The 22633-nt window shown below is 40.5% G+C and overlaps 1 protein-coding gene across 17 annotated transcripts in view; it reads right to left on the bottom strand.

The window, feature by feature from the left end:
- Positions 1 to 13342, bottom strand: part of epb41l2 (erythrocyte membrane protein band 4.1 like 2) — a 208153-nt gene extending 194811 nt beyond the window's left edge. For 5 of the 17 annotated variants that reach the window (XM_043683506.1, XM_043683500.1, XM_043683533.1 and 2 more), the window contains exon 1: positions 13120 to 13335. The gene's annotated coding sequence lies outside the window, so the exon portion shown is untranslated. Of the gene's footprint in view, positions 1 to 12612; positions 12774 to 13119 lie in introns of those variants that run through there. The other 12 variants (XM_043683418.1, XM_043683444.1, XM_043683453.1 and 9 more) reach the window with 7 other exon arrangements.
- Between the last annotated feature and the right edge of the window lie 9291 nt (positions 13343 to 22633).

Genomic DNA, 22633 nt, shown 5'->3' with positions numbered 1-22633 from the left:
CAGGAGGTGCGGGGTTGTGGGACTATGAGGTTGGAGGCGGTGGATGGGAGATCCCCCGAGGTGATGAGGTTATGGACGGTCTGGGAGATGGTGTTGGGGGGGGGGGGGGTGGGGCCATGCTCAAGGGGGCAGTAGGAGGAGGTATCTGCGTGCTGGCGTTTGGCTGATCCAACAGCCAACTGGAAGCTCAGGGTTATTTTTATGGACAAAACGTAGGTGTTTCGCAAAGCAGTCACTCAATCTGGGTTTCATCGCCCCAATGTAGAAGAGACTGCATTGTGAGCGGCGAATATAGCAAATTATAGTTCCTTAGTGACTGCTTCTGGCTCAGACTTACTCCACGTGGATTCCAATTGTAGTTTCAGCCTCATGTTTCAAATCCGTCCAAGATCACAGTTATCTACACTTGCTGTTCACAATGGGTCTCCTCTCCATTGGGGAGACAATGCAGGCAAAGGAACTCATCCGCAACGATACCCCACCAAATCTTTTTTTATAAGCTGCTGCTAGTTCTTGTAAACGGTTACTAGACTAGAAACACTATCTCTGTTTTCTCTCCACAGATGCTGCCAGACCTGCCCAGTCAAGACAGCAAGTAACCTTAGACTTGACCCTTTTAAAATAACAACTGCATGGTCCCCACTGAATATGCATGTCAAGATTATCAGAGGATTTTTTTTAAGGAGCAGGAGGTACACTGGGAAATAGTAATCTCAAAATAAATTGCTACAAGGAGTAGGATCCTTTCAATAATATACATACAGATTAATGCATTTTTAAATTTGCATGTTTCCAAGCAATGTCTACCTTTATATTTTGCTTTTGGAACATTTTTCTTTCTATTCTTACTCAGTGCATTCCCTTTCCATTCCTCTGATTACTTCTGTCAGTGTTGTCTCCTGCTTCCATCATGATCTAGGGAATTTTAATGATGCCTTAAAATTTCCATCTGTGCTTTACCTTCAAGTTATCTATTTTTAACTCTCCTCTTTCAAGAATGGAAGTCTTTTCCACTGATAACATTTGCTTCAAAAGCAGGAAGCATGACAACCTTCTATGATAGAAAGCTAGGAGGGTAGGGGATTGGCTCCGATAATTAAAGATATTAGTACAATAAAGAGTAAGGATCTAAATTCAAGAAACCAGGATACAGTCTGGGTAGAGATGAACTATAAAGGCAAGCAGTTACTTATAGGATTTGTATACAACCCCTAACACTAACTGCATGGTAGTGGAGGATATTGAGACATAAATAAAAGGAGACTGCCAAAAATAAAAATGCAACATGGGGAATTTTAACCTATACAGACCGGAAAAAAATCAGTTGGGTGAAAGTTGACTCAATGAGGAATGTACCAATTGTTTTCTAGACAATTTCTTTGACCAGCATGTTGTGGCACCAGAGAGCAGGCTTACTAGACCTGGTTTTGACTAATGAGATAGGATTAACTACTGAGCTCACAGTGAAAGTGCCTCTGGGTAGAACTGCCCCTGACCATAACATGATTGAATTGTCCGTACAGTTTAAAGGAACAGAAGTGTGGGTCTAAGACTATTATTTTGAATTTAAAGAAAAAGGTCATTATCAAGTCATGAAAGCAGAGCTAGGTAAAGTGAACTGGCAATTTAGGTTAAGGAATAGGTCAATAGAGATGCAATAGCAAACATTTTTTAAAAAACTTCCAGAAAGTATAGAATAGATGCATTCCAACAAATAAAAAAATTCTAAGGAATGGACTGTGATTAACTGAAAAAGCTAAAGATCATATCAGACTCAGAAAAAAGACATTTAACTGAGTACAGATAGATAGTGGCAGGTCACAAGATTAAACAGAACATTAAAATAAAACCAAAGCATTACCATAACGCTAATGAGGGAAAATTAGAGTACAAGAGAATTTTAGCAAACAGTTCTTCAGATATTTAAAGAATTCACATGGGAAGTATTCATACTTTAGAAAAGGAGTCTGGGAATTAGTAATAAAGGATAAAGCAATGGCAGACAAATTAACAGGTATCAGTCTTCACCACAAAGGACAAAATTGGTATCCCAGAGATAGCTGTAAATCAAGAATTGAAAAGAGGGAGAAGTCATGAAAATTATAATTACCAAAGAATAGTACGAGCAAACTGTTGGAACTGCAAGTTGACCCCAGGTCCTGATGAATATATATCGTATAAGGCACTGGCAGGACAGCATCTGACATTCTGTGTACAGTACTGGCCACTGTACTTGGATTGAATTGGCTTTACTGTCACATGTACTCAAATGAATATAGTGAAAAGTTTACAAGTCGTCACTTACGGTGCCATCTTAGGTACAAACATACCTAGGGACAGATCCTTTAGTACAAGTCTTAGGAAAAAAACTAGAAAAGGAAAGAAAGAAAAAGACCAGCATTGCAAATTGTAGAAATAAATTAGAAAATAGAAAAATTATAAGGCCAGAAGAACGGTTCTTCCAACTCAGTCCGCACTGGCACCTAGTCTTCAGAAATTGCAGGGTTTCACCTCAAGGTTCAAGGCGGGAGACCACTCTGGAATCACCTCAAGTCCATGCTGAGCCCATGCTGGGCTGAAAGACCATCACATTGGGCCAAGAGTCCAAGCCTGCACTAAGGTAGGGCGTCCGATGCAGAGAAGAAGAAAGAGATGATGATGAAAGAAAACACAGAAAATAAAAAGATAAAGAAAAAAGAAACCATAAAACCATAAGACATAGGAGCAGAAACAAGGCCATTCAGCTCGTCGATTCTGCTCCACCATTCAATCATGGCTGATAGGTTTCTCAACCCCATTCTCTCACTTTCTCTCCATAACCCTTAATCCCCTTGACAATCAATGAACTATCTCAGTCTTAAATCTACTCAATGACCTGGCCTCCACAGCCTTCTGTGGCAATGAATTCCATAGATTCATCATTCTCTGGCTGAAGAAATTTCTCCTTATCTCCGTTCTAAAAGGTCCTCCTTTTACACTCAAGCTGTGCCCTCTGGTCCCAGTCCCTCCTACCAATGAAAACATCTTCCCAATGTCCACTCTGTCCAGGCCATTCAGTATTTTGTATGTTTCAATTAATTCCCCCCTCATCCTTCTAAACTCCATGGAGTATAAACCCAAAGTCCTCCAACGTTCCTCATATGTTAAGCTTTCAATCCTGGGACTATTCTCATAAACCTCCTCTGAACACACTCTAAGGTCAGTACATCCTTCCTCAGATACTACGGCCCAAAACTACTCTCAATACTCAAAATGTGTTCTAACCAGAGCCTTATAGAGCCTCCGAAGTACATCCCTGCTTTTATATTCAAGTCCTCTCAAAATAAATGCCATCATTGCATTTGCTTTCCTAACTACCAATTCAACCTATAAATTTACCTTGAGAGAATCCTGGACTAGAACTCCCAAATCTCTTTGCACTTCAGACTTCTGAATTTTCTCCCCAGTTAGAAAATAGTCCATGCCTCTATTCTTCTTACCAAAGTGCATGACCTCACTATTCCACCTTGAACTCCATCTGCCACTTCTTTGCCCATTCTGCTAAACTATCCAAATTCTTCTGCAGCCTCCCCAATGCTACCTGTCCTTCTACCTCTCTCTGTATCATGTGCAAACTTAGTCAGAATGTCCTCACTTCCTTCTTTCATATTGTTAATGTATAAAGTGAAAAGTTATGGTCCCAACAGTGAGCCTTGCTGAATACCACTAGTCACCGGCTACCACCCTGAGAAGGAACCTTTTATCCCCACTCTCTGCTTTCTGCCAAGTTTGCATCTGACACCATGGGCCCCTTAGCTTACTCAGTAGCTTCCCGTGCAGCACCTTGTTAAAGGTCTTCTTGAAGTCCAAGTAGATAACATCCATTGGTTCTCTTTGGTTTAACCTGCTCATTACTTAGTCATAGAGATGTACAGCATAGAAACAGACCCTTCGGTCCAACCTGTCCATGCCGACCAGCAGATTTGTCAGGGATGGCCTCCCTTTGATGAAACCATGCAGACTTTGCCTTAATTTACCATACACTTTCAAGTATTCTGAAAGTGTCCACTGCCATTTTGGCTAATTATAGAAGAATGTTAACAAGTTGGAAATAGTTCAGTCAAGGTTTACTAGACTAATACGTAGAATATGCAAACTGTTGTTTTGTGGAAAGGCTAGGCCTACATCCTCTGAAGTTTGGCACAGTCAATAAAAAGTGACTGAATTCAAGGATACAAGATCCTGAGGAGTCTCGATTAGACCTTTGTGGAAAATCTGTTTCCTCTAATGGGAGAATCTAGAACTAGGGACAAGGCGGTTCTGAGGAAGGGTCAATAGACCAGAAATGATAATTGTTTTCTCCTCTCAGATTCAGCCAGACCTGCTGAGTTTTTCCAGCAACAACTTCTTTCTTGATAAAGGCGATTGCCCATTTAAGACGGAGATGGAAATTGTTTTCTTCTCCTAGAGGGTCAAGTGCCTTTAGAATGCCTTTCCTCAAAAGGCAGTGGATGTAGAACGTTTAAATATTTTGAAGACAGATTCTTTTTGACTAAAGGGATGAGAAATTATGGGGGTATGCAGGAATGTAAACTTGAGGTTAAAATCAGATCAGACGTGGTCTTATTAAATGGCAGAGTAGACATGAGAGGAGCAAATAGCTTACTCTTGTTCCTTGCTCATATGTTCAATTCATTCAGGGAAGTGGGCATTGCGGACTTGGCCAGCATTTATTACCCATTCTTAATTCCCATTGAGAAGCTGGTAGTGAGTTATCTTCTTGAAATACTGCAAGCCATTTGGTGATGTAGACTCACAATGCTATTAGGGAGAGAGTTCTTGGATCTTTGTGACTGACTTGGAGGGGAATTTGCAGATGGCTTTCCCATGCATCTGCTGCTCTTGTCTTTCTAAATGAGAATCATCATGAGGTCAGAAGGCAATGTCTTAGGAGCCTTGCTGAATTTCTGCAATACACCTTGCAGATGGTATTCGATTTCACTCATCCTGGCAAGTGGGAAGTGTACATCACACTTCCGACTTGTGCCTTTCAGATGGTGAAAAGGCTTTGCTGAATTACTTGCTGCAGTATTCCAAGTCTCTGACCCACTTTATTATATTTATTCCACTATTCCTGTTCATTATCTGGTGAATGGTGATGCCCCAGAATGTTCAGGATGGGCTGTAGCACTGCCTTTGAATGTCAAGGGACAACAGTTTGATTCTCTTTTGCTGGAGACAGGCATTACCTAGCACAAATGTTAATTGCCACTCATCAGTCCACACCTGGATTTTGTCCAAATGCAGCAAAACTAGGAGATGGTCTGTTCTAGAATCTAAGGATTCACAAATAATGCAACACTGTGCAATTATCAGCAAATTGCATGTCTGACCTTATGATGGAGGAAAGATCATTGATGAAGCAACTGAAGATATTTGGACCAACAACACTATCCCACTGATATCGACACACCTGATGTACTGAAGATGAGATGGCCTCCAACAATCATAATCATCTTCCTCGTGTTAGGGATGATTCAACCAGCGGAGAGTTTTCTCCCCAATTTCTGTTAACTCCAATGTTGTTAGGACTCCTTGATGCCACATTTGGTCAAGTACCCCTTGATTACAAGGGCAGTTGCTCTCATCTCACCTATTACAATCCCATTAATTCCCACAGGTATTTTTTCTCCCTCTCCAATTGTGGCAAGCTTGCATATCACTTTTTTTAAAATTGTAAAATGCCTCTAAATGCTTCATAGCTTTATTATCAAACGAGGCTTTCAAGAACTCCATCCCCTTCTTAATTTCTCAATCTCTGCTTATACCTGCTATATTATTTTCCACATATGATCTTTTGTAATTTACTGATTTCTCAGTCAAGGATTCCATATTACCATATTAAACAGAATTTCTGTTCTTTCCATGGTGGTCCAGGAGATCCAACACCTAGCCACTGACCTCCCACCACGTTCACTTTCCAAAAAGCTTATGATATACTGTACATGGTTTTGCATCAGAGACACCCTTCGAGAATACACATCTACATTTATGGACGATGTGAAAACCTGGAAGACAATGAACTGCTTGGACACCTTCTGGATGAAGCAGGGTTTTAAAAAAATATTCAAGGAAGAAGGGAACCCATGATTTTTTTTTAAAATAGATATTTTTATTGAAAATTTAACATATTTTTGCAAGTTTACAAATAAAAAAACCCAAGTATAAACATTGATATACAATTAAATCTTAAATGAATAATAACCAAAATTTATCAAACAGAAAAAAGAGATTCCGAGAGAAAAAAACAAAACTCAACTAACTACTAATCTAACCTACAACTAACCAGAGTGTATAATTAAGTCTCTTACATTATTCAGAGAAGAAAATAAAAACCAACGGATAACACAGAAATTGGGTAGTGAGATACATGCTCGGAATGTGTTAACATCAGATCGTAACAAAACCCGTATTCGTGCAGGATTCTACTCCCAAGGGGCCCCGGCCCAGCCAGGTTCGCCATCTCAATTAAATAAAAGCCCTTGTTAGGATGGCCAAAATATCTGTATTACTGTAATTCAAGAAGGGCTGCCATATTTTATGGAATAATACCGTCTTTTGGTGCACTATATTTGTAAGGAAGTCAAGGGGAATACATTCCATGATTATTCTGTGCTAATTCGAAAGTCTAGGGGAGCCCTCAGCCACCCAGTTTACCAAAATATTTTTCCTTCCACAGAAAGAGTGAATAGAAAATAATCTCTTCCCGTGCATATCCAGGGAGGGTAAGTTCAAAAGGCCCAAAAGGAGAGATACAGGATCCACTCTAATTTCCGTTCTTAAGATTTCTGTCAGAGCATTTGCTACTTTAGTCCAGTATCTACGGATCTTATGACAGATCCATAAGCAATGTACAAGAATGCCCACCTCTATTTTACATTTGGAACACATTGGAGATGCTCCTGCCTTAAATTTTGCCAATCGGTCCGGTGCTATATGGGCCCTATGAAGTATCTTCAACTGAATGGCCTGAGTCCTGTTGCAGATGGAGATTCTTCTGGCATTTTCCCAGATGTCTTTCCACATTTCTATAGAGATTTCCAGTCCCAAATCCTGATCCCCAGTTTTAAACAAATTACCCATATCTCCCGATACTTCATCATGTAATAAATGATAAATAGTGCTGACGGAAGATACCCCCTTTGGCCATAACACTCTACGTTCTCTATCTGATTTATAAAGACTATCTAATAGCGTAGTCTTCTTTTGTATGTAATCTCAAATTTGAAAGTATCGAAAGAGGTCTCCATTAGGTAATCCAAATTTCTGATGCAGCTATTCAAAAGACATCAGGATCCCTTCTTTTAACAGATCCCCTAAACAGGAGATACCCCTGGATCTCCAGAGTTTGAAAGTGGCATCTGTAAGCCCCGGTTGAAATCCCCATGCTCCCACTATCGGAGCATGGGGGGTTGTTTTATGCGAGTTGCCCTCATTTTGCCACATTATATTCCAAGCTTTAATTGTGTTTAATATTATAGGGTTTTTACATTAATCCCTGATGATTTTCCTCTTGTCTGAAAACAAGAGGTTAATAAGTGGGCATTTTACTTGAGAAGCCTCGATGTCCAGCCAGATTGATTGCGGGTCAGAAAAGACCCAATCGGCTATGCAGCTTAATAGGGAACTTAACTGATATTTCCTAAAATCTGGGAAGTCCAATCCTCCCCTTGCCTGTGGAAGCTGTACCTTTTTCAGCTTAATGAGGAGCCGTCTATGATTCCAGATAAAGGAATCCAGCCAGCCATATAATTTACGTAGTGCCAGCCTCGGCAGCATTCTCATAGGGTATAGGAGACGGGGCAGGACATTCATTTTAATTAGTGCTATTCTACCCATCCAGGAAATTGGAAGGTCTCCCCATCGCTGGAGGTCCTGCCTTATTCTTTCCAGTAAATGCACAAAGTTAGCCTTGTGTAACTGGCCAAATACTGAGGTGATAAAAATGCCTAAATATAAGAAACCCTCCAGGGACAACCGAAAGGGAAAGTGGGATCCGTCCAATAAGTGGGATATATTAGTGAGGCCGCCCATTGGCATAGCCTCCAATTTTGAAAAATTAATTTTATAGCCTGAAAATACACTAAATGTATTAATAACTTGGATTAAGCGAGGCACGGGCATCAGAGGATTACTGAGAAATAGAAGATCACCTGCATAAAGGGTAATTTTATAAAGTTAAAAATCACACAACACCAGGTTGTAGTCCAACAGGTTTAATTGGAAGCACACTAGCTTTCAGAGCGATGCTCCTTCATCAGGTGATAGTGGAGGGCTCGATCGTAACACAGAATTTATAGCAAAAATTTACAGTGTGATGTAACTGAAATTTGTCTGTCTGTCTTGGGGGGTGGGGGGTGGGGTGTGTGTGTGTTAAATTCTTGAGAAAAATACTTTACAAATTTACTATTTTTCATCAGGAAGGGGTCCATACGCCAATGCCGAGGGGATGTCTCACTGTTCCTCGCCTTGATTTCCATATATACAGCAGCGTGATCGGAAATTGCTATACTGCCTATTTTACAGGATGATATGGAATTTTAAAAAATCGAGGGGGCAAAAAACATATCAATTCTGGTATGACATTTATGTGGATTGGAGTAAAAAGAAAAATGGGGTAAAAACAATGACTGCAGATGCTGGAAACCAGATTCTGGATTAGTGATGCTGGAAGAGCACAGCAGTTCAGGCAGCATCCAAGGAGCTTCGAAAAGAAAAATCTCTGCCCTGTGGGTGAAGGCATCTCCACACATCTACTAGTCCTAATTCTTTTTTCAAATCCACCAATTGTCTAGATCTAAGAGATCCTCCTGCAGTACTCTTGGGAATCCTAAAATCTCCCCCTATAATTGTATGACGAGCACCGAGAGCCATCAAGTTTGACAAGGCTTCCATTATAAATTTAAAAGATGTGCCGGGGGGCAATACAAATTTAAGATCCCATATTCCTCTCCATTTATAAGGGCTTTAATCAGAATATGTTGTCCAGATTCGTCTTTTACCTGATTTAGGATTTTGAAAGGGAAATTCTTCTGAATAAGAATAACAACTCCCCTACTTTTTGAGCTGAAGGAAGAAAAGAAGGCCTGATCAAATCCACCCTGTCGTAATTTCAAGTGTTCTTTATCCAATAAGTGTGTCTCCTGTAGGAGAGCTATATCAACCCTTTCTTTCTTGAGATATGATAATATTTTCTTCCTTTTGACTGGTGAATTACTCCCCTTGACATTCCAGGTGCATTATTTAACCGACTGATTAATCATGATCGTCGGGGCAAGTCCGACACCCCTCGGGAGGGGAAACACTAGCCAGAACATGCCGAGCATAGAGCATATAAAATTCACAAAAATAAAGGCTCTTTAATACACTCACATCAATATAATAAAAAATTATTTCTAAATAAAAAAAATATAAAATGTATTTAAATGGAGATTTTCCCCCTGGTTCCCGGGGGCATCACTTCCTTTCCAAAAGTCCCTCATATCCTCTCCTAACCAGTGCCCCACCCTTGACCCAGACACCCCACAATAGGATGAAGAAAATTCAAATATACTACAGAGCTAGAGTTAACAGTGAGCACCCTACCCCCACCCCCACACCAGAACCCATGATTTTTAAGCAAATAAGGTCATCTTGAAGTAGCATTTAGTCAAAAAGTGTGGGGCTAGAAAAGCATAGCCAGTCAGGCAGCATCAAAGGAGCAGGAGAGTTGATGTTTCGAGCATAAGCTCTTCATCAGGAATGGGGGGGGCGCAACGGGGCTGAGAAATAAATGGGAGGGGTTGGGAAACACGATAGAGGTGGAGGGGTAAAGGTGGTAGGTTGGAGCAGATAGGTAGGAAGAAAGATCAACAGATAGAACAGTTCAAGAAGGCAGTATCCATTCCATACTCTGCACCAACCTATCACCATCACCCCCACCTCCACCTCCACCATCCCTAGCTACCTCCCCCCAAGCCCCACTCCTCTCCCATTTAACTCTCCGCCACCTTGGGCCACCACTCAGCCTCCCGACATTCCTGATGAACAGCTTATGTTTGAAACATCAACTCTCCTGCTCCTCAATGTTGCTGACCAGCTGTGCTTTTCCAGCACTGCACATTTTGACTCTGATCTCCAGCATCTGCAGTCCTCACTTTCTCCTTAAAGTAGCCTTTAGGTCACTCCAAATGACTTTGGAAGAAACAGCCAAGTAAAGCTTTTAAGAAGCTAAGAGATGGGGTTAATTGACCTTATTTTCTGAAAAACAGAGTTTTGGAAGAGACAACGGACATCTCAGCTGAAAGTGTACTAGCAACCATTTCTGGGTTTAGTTTCTGTTTTCAATGCCAAGGGGTTCACAAGGAAGAAAACTTCCAAAGCTCGTACTAGAGCTGCAAGTCTCTCTCTCTCCCCCTCTCTCCCCCCCAAAGAAATTGGCTACCCGATAATGTTTCCACATCTCATTATTTTGACTGTTTTGTAAACCCGGAGAAGCTGACCTGTGACCATTTTCTACACACTTGGAACCATATTATGTTTCATCTAAATTGAAACTTGTTTAGAAGACCTTGCTTTGGCCAATGATTGTCAGCCACAAGAAACCCATAGTCACAGAAGCCCAGTGTATCATGAGGATTAATTAATTTCTATCCTTAGTTTTTCAGCCCACTGGCCAATAAGAGTGCTTTCTCTTTTGCTTGGTAGAGTCTTTGTTGTCTTGCGTCGAGAGTGTTTTTGTTTTGGAATTAAATGGGATATAGTTCTAATTCCAGATTATAGTTTTGAGATTAACAAGGTTTGCCACTTGTTTTTAGAAATTAGTTTTGAAGTACCTTAAATAGGTTAACTTTGAATTAAAGAAAGAAATCTGGTGAAAGTCCCTTTTATTCTGCATAGGAGCACAACAGGGAATCAACACATTTATACTAACGATACCACTAATATAGCTCAATTACCAGTACATTCTTCCCATCCTAGTTGCAACAAGCGAAACAGATTAATTGAACATTTCACTGAACGCCTCCTTTCTTTGAGCAAGAGTAACTCCAAGCACCCCGTTGCATTCCTCAAATTCTATGTCCCACTCCAGATCTATCCCTGGCCTCCTGTACAGTTCCAATAATGCTCAAAAAAATGCTATGGAGCCCTTTGGCATTGGGGGTTGAGCTTCAATGCCCTATTCATTAGCAAGAACTAATTTTCTGTCACATTTCTGACACCTCCTGAGTCAGCCAAAACTTTCAAGCTCAATTCCATGCAAACATCCACCTAACCCAAACTGTACTGTTTGCAATATATTTACAGAACGGTTATTGTACAGAAAACGTTTTGGCCTATCATGTCCATGCTGATCCTTGTAAGGAACAATTCATAACTGACACTCTCCACATCCCTATACATTCCTCCTTTTCACATATTTAGAATATATGGAAACTTTACATCTCAGTAGGGGGCCATCCTGTTTATTAAATGTACTATGACTGACAAACGAGCAACCTAACCCTTCTCACAGTGTCCCCTCCTTCAGCAAACAGATTAAGTATTCTCAATCACATACTCCATCTGCTCAACCATTGCTCCTGGACACTGTTCCTGTTCTCGAAGCCTTCGATTTCAGCATCAGGTTTTGAACGTCCTGCCACCATAAAGCCGCACTGTAAAATTCTTCTTCAAAATCCCTTCGCCTTGCTTTATCTTTATCCAGCTCCTGGTGTCGTCAAAAACTGTCAATGCTTCTACCTTTTCTTCTAACTTTTTCATTAACTTTCCTTGTGAAATGACCCATTGAACTCTTCGTACAAGTTTTTAAAAAGTTGAGATTGTTAAAGGGCAACCCGCGAAGAAAAAAAGCAAAAGGCACAGTACAGTGGCTCTCTAGACAGATCAGAATACAGTACACCCCTAAAGTACTGACAAAAAACTCTCGTATCCCTTCCGTACCAAAAGGTCACAAATTAAGCACTCTTAAGCCTCAATAAATTATAGGCTGGTGCTGGATGCATCTTTTATTTATCACATACCTTACAGACAAAACTGCATTTAAAATCAAAATGTGAACTGCTTAACAACAGATGTGTACCGCAGAATGCGAACGAGATGCAGCAAACCAAATGTGGGTTCAACACTTTTTAAAAGTATCAAAACAGATATTAATGCAGTTCTTTGGGGCAGTACAATAGTGGGACGATTAACCCAAAATCTAAAACCAACAGTTGTTTTGGGGCAAATAACTGCATGTAAACTAATGACATGTAACACAGCTCGGGAACGAGGGTGACATTCGCGCGAGTCAAGTTATTGCAAAAACGAGATCGGATCCACAATTTTTAAAACCACAGCAAAACAACTATTGCATTCATTCTACAAATGGCAGCAGTCAAACCTTAACTATCGGTTAAAAAGGGATTTCCAGTTGTTATTTTTCCTTTACGAACAGCCTCCCAGTTTCAGTAAAACTGCGTAAACAAACTGTTGCAAGCGTCTGAACAGTAATCGCGAAATTTAAAAACGCGACAGCGCAAAAACTTCATTCAGAAAGTCCCCATTAAAATGAAGTTGTTTTGTGGGGGAGAAAAGAAGAGTTTTGCAAACCTCAGCGTGATAATGTGGGCGAGGCGAATATTAGCCGCGGGTCTTTAAAAGCGGAATGACTGGGTGCTCGACACGCCGCTGCTGTCAAGGGACACCGTTACACAGCCAGCAGCAAAGGGAATAGAGAGATCCGCTCAGAAAGAAAAACAACTAAAAAGAAACTCACTATCCCTTACGCAAACACAAATCAGATGGAGGAATTGGCTGATGGGCAACATTCAGGGGGATTTCTTTCCGCTCTTGTACTATTTGGCAATTCCAGACAAGACATCGTTAAACACACATTGCGGGGAGAAGGAAAAAGAAAACGAAAAGAGAAACCACAAAAAAAATAATAAAAATAGTAAAAATCAGGGATCTCCACTCAAAATGGCGCCAACGCTGGTGGGGAGAATCAGACAGCGGGAGTAAAGGCCCCCTCCCTCCCCGCCTCGGCCGGTACGATAGTCCCGAAACCGACAACCCCGTACTGAATCTCGGCATTAGCCCCCTGCCCACAGCGGTTACCTGCTCTCGGAGCTGCCGGCTCTCGCTGCTGCTGTTGCTGTGTGAATATTGCCCGCCTGCCCGGGGGCTGGTAACCCACACCCTCGGTGCAGACAGCGGTAAACACACCGTGCGCGCACTCACACTCCACACTTGAAATTTCACTCGAGCGCGCGCTAAACTGACTGAGGTTCCACGGCGGCTAAGGGGGGCGGTACTGAGTGGCGGGCATTGCCACTCCCCTCTACCACCCCCCCCCCTCGAGCGGTGGGCGTCATTCCCACTGAGGAAGGCGGGGCCGAAAGGCGGACATCAATCACCCAGGAGGGGGCGGGGCCGAGAGGGCGGCCATCAATCTCCCTGAGGGGGGCAGGGCCAAGCGGCGGACGTCGGCCTACTATTAGGGGCGGGGTGGTAGTTCTGGTAGCCTCCCCCCCGAAGCTAATCAATTCCTGCCTCCCGCTCTTTAAAAATCTTAAGTTTTGCTGCTCCTCTCCCTTGTAAAATTGCTGTCTCTTGTATGCAGCTGTAAATGTAACTGTTTGTTTTAAACTGTTTTTGTAATTTGTTTAATAAAATAAAATATAAACAGGGGAAAAAAATAAAAATCTTAAGTTGTGTCTCAAACCTTCAAGGGGCTCGATTCCGTGTGTGACGTTAATCACTATAAATCACTGCTTTGTGAGTGGTTCAATTTTGTATCAATTATCTATTCCGCGACTGTCTGATATATTCTGGGTTAGAGAAAGTCTTCGTCTTGCACTGTGCCAAGGAAGGAGAAATCAACAGGGTGGGACAGGGAAGGAACCTAAAGAAGTGACAGTCTGATTGTGCAGTGTTTAAATTGGAAATCCAAACCTGTCAAAAAATAAACCATGTTTGAGGCATATGGACCTCAATCTAAGGTGCTGCAATTAATTAGGATTTGGACGTGCCGGTGTTAGACTGGGGTGTACAAAGTTCAAAATCACACAACACGAGGTTCATTTGGAAGCTCTGTGTGTGTGAGTCAGAGAGAGAGTGTGCGTGGGGTGCAGTGGGGTCATCTGTAGTGTCACATGAACCCAAGGTCCTGGTTGAGGCCATCCCCATGGGTACTGAACTTGGCTATCAGTCTGTGCTCGGATACTAGGCGATGTCAAAGGCATCTTGAAACTCGTTGTACAGAGGATGCCCAGCTTCTGTTGTGACATTTCAGACTTCTTAAAGAAACTCAGTACCCAAAGGACCAGTCGAACCAGGAACATTCCTTGTCACAATGGATGTGTCAGCACTGTACAGCAGCATCCCCCATGTTGACGGCATCATGGCAACAGTCTCAGTTCTCAATACTGAAACAGCTACGCAGTGATATCGACGAGTTTCATCCTACCATCAAACTCACCATGGACTATTCTTTAATATCTATCTCATTCTTGGACACATGCACCTCACTCTACTGCAAACCCACGGATAACCTTATGATGCTACATTTCTCCAGCTTCAACCTAAAACATATTAAAACAGCCATCCCCTATGGACAAGGCCTACGCATACATAAGATCTGTTCAGATGAGGGGAAACGTGACGGGCACTTGGAAGTACTCAAGGATGCCCTCATAAGAATGGGGTATGATGCTCAACTCATCATTGTGCCACAAAGAGAAACTGTAATGATCTCCTCAGGAGACAGACATGAGCTGCAACCAACAGGCTCCTCTTCATCGTCCAGTACTTCCCAGGAGCCAAAAAACCACGCTATGTCCTTCGCAACCTGCAACACATTATCAATGAGGATAAGCACCTCACCAAGACCTTCCCCACACCTCCACTGCTCGTCTTTAAACAACCACCAAATCTCAAATAGAGGCATAGTACATTGGCAAGACTGAGCAGAGGTTATGGCAATGGCTGAATGGACATCACACAACAATCAACAGACAGGAGTGTTACTTCCCAGTTGGAGAACACTTCAGCGGTCCAAGACATTCAACCTTAGACCTTCGGGTGACCATCCTCCAAGGCAGACTTCAGGCAAAGTGGCCAAGCAGAGGCTGATAGCCAAGTTTGGTACCCATGGGTTGGCCTCAACTGAGACCTTGGGTTCATGTCACTCTAGAGGTGACCCCATTGCACTACACCCTCACACTCACATACAAACACACACACACTCCTACAGACCCATACACTCATGTAGACCTTCTCTCATAGACAAGCTCTCTCTCATATGCTGACACATACACATGCATAATCATACCCATACATGTACTCTCTCTCAGACTTATACCCCTTTATACTCACACTCATACATATATTCTCTCACAGACATTCATACTGCTCCCCCCAACACACACACCCACATGCACACATAAACAAATAAGTTTGTGAGGTGAATTTGTACTTGTGGAATTACATTTTGCTCAAAAACTGCATGAATCCATATAAGATTCTGTAAATCCCTTTTTTTAAGAAATAGCCTCACACCTTCAATGCATTATCTGAAATAAGTTTGTGAGGTGAATTTGTACTTGTGGAATTACATTTTATTTTGCTCAAAAACTGCATGAATCCATATAAGATTCTGTAAATCCCTTTTTTTTTAGAAATAGCCTCACACCTTCAATGCATTATCTGGGCCAACATGGCACCTATTGTTAAAATTCACTTGAGAATGTAACTTTCATATGTAAATCTCAGATTTTTTTTAAGAACTGAAACTAACATGGTCATTCTAAAGGATTTGCGACTTAGCAAGCAATCCAGGTCTTTTTCAATATATAATTTCAGTTGCATCACCCTGTAAACGTTTGCTTTAAATTCTGTGTGCTACTATCTTATATCCCACAGCCATCTGATGAATCAGCAGGGCTTTGAAAGCTAGTGCTTTCAAATCAACCTGTTGCACGTGGCTCAGTGGTTAGACCCTTATAATACTAGGGTCTTAGGTTTAATTCCAGCCTCCACGACTGTCTGAGTTTACATATTCTGCGTGGGTTTCCTCCCACAGTCCAAAGATATACAGGACAGGTGAATTGGCCATGTTAAATTGCCCGTCGTGTTAAGGGCATTAGTCAGAGAGGGGTGGGTTGCTTTTGGAGGGTCATTGTGGACCTGTTGGGCCGAAGGGCCTGTTTCCACATTGTAGGGAATCCAATCTAATCACCACAATCTGGTGCTGTGTGGTTTTTAGCAATTAATTAGTTGAAACTCACTACAATAAATCCTGAATTTACACTTCGAGTTATATAGTTGCTCCTCAGGTCTCATTTGAATCTTTCCCCTCTTCACCTACTTGCCTGTCCTCTCACTCTCCGCAGTTCATTCCTAAACTTCTCTCAATTCGGAATGTATTTAAATCGCAGGGTTGTGTTATTTCACTGTTGTTTGTGTCTTTTTGCTTGCAGTTTCATCTAACATTGTCGTTCTTTGTGGCCAGTGATTCCTACTGCTTCTCGCTGACATTTACACAATTGGAGTAAATTGTTATCATTAAGAAGCAATGATTTTTTTTAAAATCACCAATAACTAAGGTCGTGCGAGCGCCCAATTACTATCGGTCGGAAATTGGCAAGTCATATTTTCCATAAATCTTCGAATTAACAGCTGAATTGAACAGTAATTTTGTTGTTTATATTTAACAAACCAATAGGGTTATATTGACCACCATTCAAACCTTGAACTGTCACGTTCTCAATGATTCGTCAATGAACGCTTGACTGCTAATTCGCGTTGACAGCCAAGTCTCTAATACCACGGGCAATGGAGCAAAACAGGGGACCTGCTGGTCATGTCGCAAAGGCTTTCCAGTGAAAATAAATACATTTTGTTTTGAAAAGCATGTTCGATACCCAGTAAGATTTAATATGCACGTTTCATTAGTTCAATCCCGAGTTTGTGATCAATAATAATGTAAGCTATTTTTATATCTGGGGGTTGTACTTCTGGGTCTGTAGCTGATAACAAGTTGATAACATGTCGCAGTTTTAACAGGCCATACGATACATCAAAATGAAAAATAGCAATATATGAAAATAAGAAAGGAAAGGCTACGACAGACGTGGCAGAACGACAAGCATTTTTGACCCAGAGTTTCTTCTGCATTTCGACCCAAATATACCTGTAACTTGCGCACATGACCGCTCTGCGGTTTAGAACGAATATGTGTGTGTGAGATCGAGGTTCTCACGCAACTGCAACTTGTCCCGTTATATACTATGTCTGTCCATCCAGCCTTCAGCATAAACACTGTCACTGCTCATCGCCAAGCACTTCCACTTGCCGTTCGTCGGACTGTGGGAGAGAGGGCTCAACATTGCTACCAGATTTTCAGGTGTCTTCGGAAACGAACGTTTTTGATTTTTTAATTTCAGTGCTTTAGGAACAAGAACCTGGAGAAGGCCATTCGGCATTCCAAGCCTGATCCATTATTTTATAAGATCATGGCTGATCTAATTGTAACTGTAATCCATGTTCCTGCAGCCGGACGCCTAATAACCTTCCACATCTTTGCTTATCAAGACAATAACTATATCTTCCTTAAAAAAAAATCACAGAAAACCTACCGGATACTAACTTAATAATCAGAACCCAAACTTAGAATAAATCATATGAAAACATTTAGTCTACATCTCAATGTCTTCTTCCTAATTTACTTTCCTCTTAGTGACACAAACAAATTGTTAATTATATCTTTCATTTTTCATCCAAGTCTTAGATATATGAGGTTCCAGCCCTGATCCATACAACTAGTTGCATCCTTCCATTCTGAAAATGACGGTTTGATGTTTCTGCTTCCTGCTAGCCAGCCAGTCTCTTGTCTATGTTAATATACTACCAGGTACCCCATGAGTTTTTGTTTTCTGTAAGAAAATTTAATATGACTCTTTAACATGTATACTGGAAGTTTAAATAGAGTACATCCACCAATTCTCCTTTATATACAATTCTAGTACTTCCTCAAAACATTCCAATGGATTGGTTGAATCAACATTCTTGATGTCCCAGCCAATATTTATCCTTCAATCAACATTACAAAAAAAATTAGGTTATTATATTGTAATTCGTATTTGCTATACATAAACTAGTTGCTGCAGGTCTTACTTGAAAAGTACTTAATAGGTGAAATACTTGAATAGAATTGTAGAATCCCTATGTTGCAGAAATATGCCATTCAGCCCATTGAGTCTGCACTGACTCTCCAAAGATCATCCCACCCAGACAAAGCCCCAACTCCAGCCCCTTATCCCATTCCTGGAATCCTGCATTAACTATGTCTAAATACCTAGCCTGAATATCCCTGGGCACTGCGGGGCAATTTAGTATGGCCAATTCTCCTAACCTGCACATCTTTGGCCTGTGGGAAGAAACAGTAGCACCAGGCAGAAACCCACACTGACACGAGAGAACATTGAAACTGCACACAGACAGTCACGCAAGCTGGGATCGAACCCATGTCTCTAACACATGACACAGTAGTGCCAACCACTGAGCCACCATGCCACACAGAAAAATCTGTCTCAGCCTTGAAATAACTGAATGAAATTACCCTAAAACCAAACACCCTAAATAGGACTTTAGATTAAATTAGATTCCCTACAGTGTGGAAACAGGCTCTTCAGCCCAACAAATCCACACTGGCCCTCCGAAGAGTAACCCACCCAGACCCATTTTCCTCTGATTAATGCACCTAACACGATGGGCAACTTAATATGGCCAATTCACCTAACCTGCACATCTTTGGATTGTGGGAGGAAACCCACACAGACACTGGGAGAACATGCAAACTCCACAAAGACAGTCACCCAAGTCATGGAATTGAACCTGAGACCCTGGTGCTGTGAGGCAGCAGTGCTAACCACTGGGCTATTTGAACCCATAATCCCTGGATTACTTTATCCATTAGACCACTGGTGCTCACATTCAGTGAATGACCAGTGATTGTAAAAACCTTATTTAAATGAGTGCTTTCTAGTCTTAAATTTAAAATGATTGGTTAAATTAGGGTAATGAAAAATTTTCATGAAGTATGCAAAAAGACATAAATGGGTTGGGAAAATGAGGAGATGCACTTAAACTCAGATTCCACCAAGTGTGCACTGAAATCAGTCAAATCTGCACCCCATGAGCTAGAAAGATGTGCAGCATAGGATCACAGAAACATGAGTAGGTCTTTCAGCTTCTTGACCTTGCCTGGCTATTATAGATTGTGGCTGATCATCTACCTCAGTGCCACACTCCTGTGTTGTTGCTACCTCCCTAGTGTCACTAATAACTAGAACTCTATCAATCTCTGTCTTGAACTTATATAATGACTGGGTTTCCGCAGCCCCTACAGTAGCGAATTCCAAAGATTCACCAGCTTCTGAGTGAAGAAATGCTCTCTCATCTCAGTCTTGAATGGATTGCCTCTTCTTCCTCGACTGTGTCCCATGTTTCTAGACACTACAGCTTGAGGAAATATCCTTTCTGCATCTAATTCTGTCTATCCTTTTAAAATTGTAAGCTTCTATTAGATATCTTCTTATTCTTCTAAACTCAAGTGAATGCTAACCCATTCTTCTCTATCTCTCTTAACAGGACAGGCCAGCATCCCTGGGTTAAGCATGGTTAACCATTGGTGTAGTCCCTTTATTGTCCTTACACAAGGGGTCTAAAATTGCACATAGTACTCTTGATGCAGCTTCGCCAGTGCTCTAAACAACTGAACCAAAACATCTTTCCTCTTGGACTCATATCCCCTTGCAATAAAGACTAACACATTGTTTGATTTCTGATTTGTAGGTGTGCTTGCATCCTAGCTTTCAAGGACTTATGAACAAGGGCATTTTTGGACATCAAATCTCTTCAAACACTCACAATTTAAGAAATAGACTGAGCTTTTCCCATCTGTCAATGTTTTGTTCCATCTGCCATTTTCTTGCCTGCACACCCAGCCAGTCTAAATCTTGAATCCTCTTTATTCTCTTCTCAAGACTTACATTCCCACCAAATTTTGTACACATTGTGAATCTGGGGAACAAGTGAGTTACCCTATTGGTCACAGTCTACCAATCAGAGAAATTATTTACTTCCTATTCTTTACATTCTGCCTGTTAACTAATTTTCAACCTATGTTGGTATATTACCCACAGTTCCATGTGCTTTAATTTTGTTTACTAGTCTTTTGTGTCAAACTTTATCAAAAGCATTCAAAACTCAATTGGGTCTCCCATAAATTCTAACATACTCAAACAACAGAATAAAGTTTGTCAAATATAAATTCTCCTTCAAAAATCCACAGTTACACTGTTCAATCAAACAATTGTTTTTGAAACATTTAGTATTTACATCCTTTGTGATAGATCTTGGAATTATTGGATGCAGATACCCTGAAATATGGACAGATTGATGTCAAGATCTAGAGTTAGTTCTGCAAAGCCAGTCAACAAAAATTCAATCAGAAATGGGTACAACATGAATTTGATCCTGCTAATTGCCAGGAAAACAGACAAGAAATACCTTAAGAAATTAAACCAGGTTACTAAAACTCAAAAATCATTCATTGTGCATTGAAATCAGATGTGTGCCTCTGCACTTCAGAATACCACCTAATTATACTGTACTCTCTTGGAAAGAGATGTATAGGTGTTAGCCTCATTAATATCTTTGTAAATTAACTTTGCAGCAGTTTGGTTGTCTTAATTAGAAACATGGAGCAGATTTACATTAACTGCAGCAGCGTTTGTGGTCTAACTATAGAACTTTTGAAAAAAGCTGAAAACCTGTATATACCTTTTAAGTTATGTTAAGGGTGAATGCTGACATGAAGTGAGTTGAGTTTATCAACTGCATGGAGCTGTATATATTTGGAGTATAACAAATATAAAAACAAGAAATTATCTTTTTGTTCGGGATATGACTAATTTCTGTATATGACACTTGTCCATGCATCCTTCTTTTTCAGGGATGATGCAGTAATGCAGAATCACAAAAAACAAGAATAGTGAAACACAAATTTAAAATGTAACATATTCTGGTAGACTTGAAGAGGTAATATGCAAAATATTATTAATTTTACTAAACGGATTAATGGTTTATTTAACATATGAATTAAAATTAATTCAACATTTGAATTGAGTTTTGAAGATGCACAGTTAACTTTGTTTTCAAGTCCAGAAAGCATATAAAAGTTTCAACTTCAAAAACAGAAGTTGCTGGAAAAACTTGGCAGGTGTGGCAGCGTCTGTGAAGAGAAATCAGGGTAAACGTTTTGGGTCTGGTGACTTTTCCTCAGAATAGATCCTAAGGAAGGGACATCGGACTTGAAATGTTAACTCTGATTTCTCTTCACGGATATTGCCAGACCTGCTGAGCTTTTCCAGCAACTTCTGTTTTTGTTTCTAATTTACAGCATCTGCAGTTCTTTTGGTTTCCAAAAGTTTCAACTTTCCAGTTGTTTTCTTTGTAAAGTATTTTAATCACAAATTTACAGATTTATTATTCTGAAATTTTAACAAGGTCTAGACTCATTTTGCTCCCTATTATGCTTTGTTTAAATCTTATTCATTTAGTCAAAGCTTCTTCATGCCTTTCTGCACATTTTTTACTCATGCGTGTTTTTCAGATTAGCAGTTGAACTGTGTGGGCACTTTTTTTGTTTCCTGTGTGAAGTGATGCTGAAATTGTTTTCAGTCAACTTGGCAAAGAACTTTCATACAATTGTTAATTTGTCTTCTATTATAGCAGAGAATAAGGACTTCACGATTCCTGTAAAAGTACAACTTGTAACAATTTTTACTAAAGGATTTAATTCTCCTGATTGAGTTAGAAAAGGTTAAAGAATAATTTGTTTAAAAACCTCTTGAGTGTAATGATTTAAAATGGAGATAATTATTAAAATGTACAATTTAATTGAACATCTTAGGGGAACATTAATCCTGTTTTCAATCAAAAAGTGTATTTCTGACATGTTTGCTGACAACATAAAATGATGAAATCTCTGAGTTCAAAAGTATGAAATCTTAACATTCCTGTATGCACGGAGCATACAACATTAACAATTACAAGTTCAGATAATGCAATGCACTGAGACTGCTGAGTTTTGACAATGTATGCAGTAGTGCAAACACACTCAAATTAGGAACATCTGCAGCACTAATACACCTGTGTTGAGACTAGGTACAGCATAAACATATCGTGTTCAGACAAAGCAAAGCTCACCACTCCTCTCTCAGGTAAACTGTCTTCAAGAATCTATTAAACCTCTATTAAACCATTTTAAACCACTTATCAACCAATCAGCATTCTCCTTTCATATAGTATAAACGTTGGCTTTCCCTTTAAGTTGGGATTCTTGCGAATTGTATTGCTGAGCGCAAGATGAAAAACTTCATAAAAATGTGTCTTTTTTTCAGCAATACTCAAATTGTAACTGTCTTCAAAACAGGAGATAAATCATGCCATAGAATGTACCAAGGTATTTCCCTGTAGTCTATAGGCATGATCAATTGAAAACACAATCTCCTGAATTGCCAAATTCCTTTGCGTGAAGGATTCCTCCCAGAGTTAGAGCATAGTA

This window comes from Chiloscyllium plagiosum, chromosome 3 (assembly GCF_004010195.1).
Source record: "Chiloscyllium plagiosum isolate BGI_BamShark_2017 chromosome 3, ASM401019v2, whole genome shotgun sequence".
Classification (NCBI taxonomy): domain Eukaryota; kingdom Metazoa; phylum Chordata; class Chondrichthyes; order Orectolobiformes; family Hemiscylliidae; genus Chiloscyllium; species Chiloscyllium plagiosum.
This window is presented reverse-complemented; position numbering and strand designations above follow the sequence as displayed.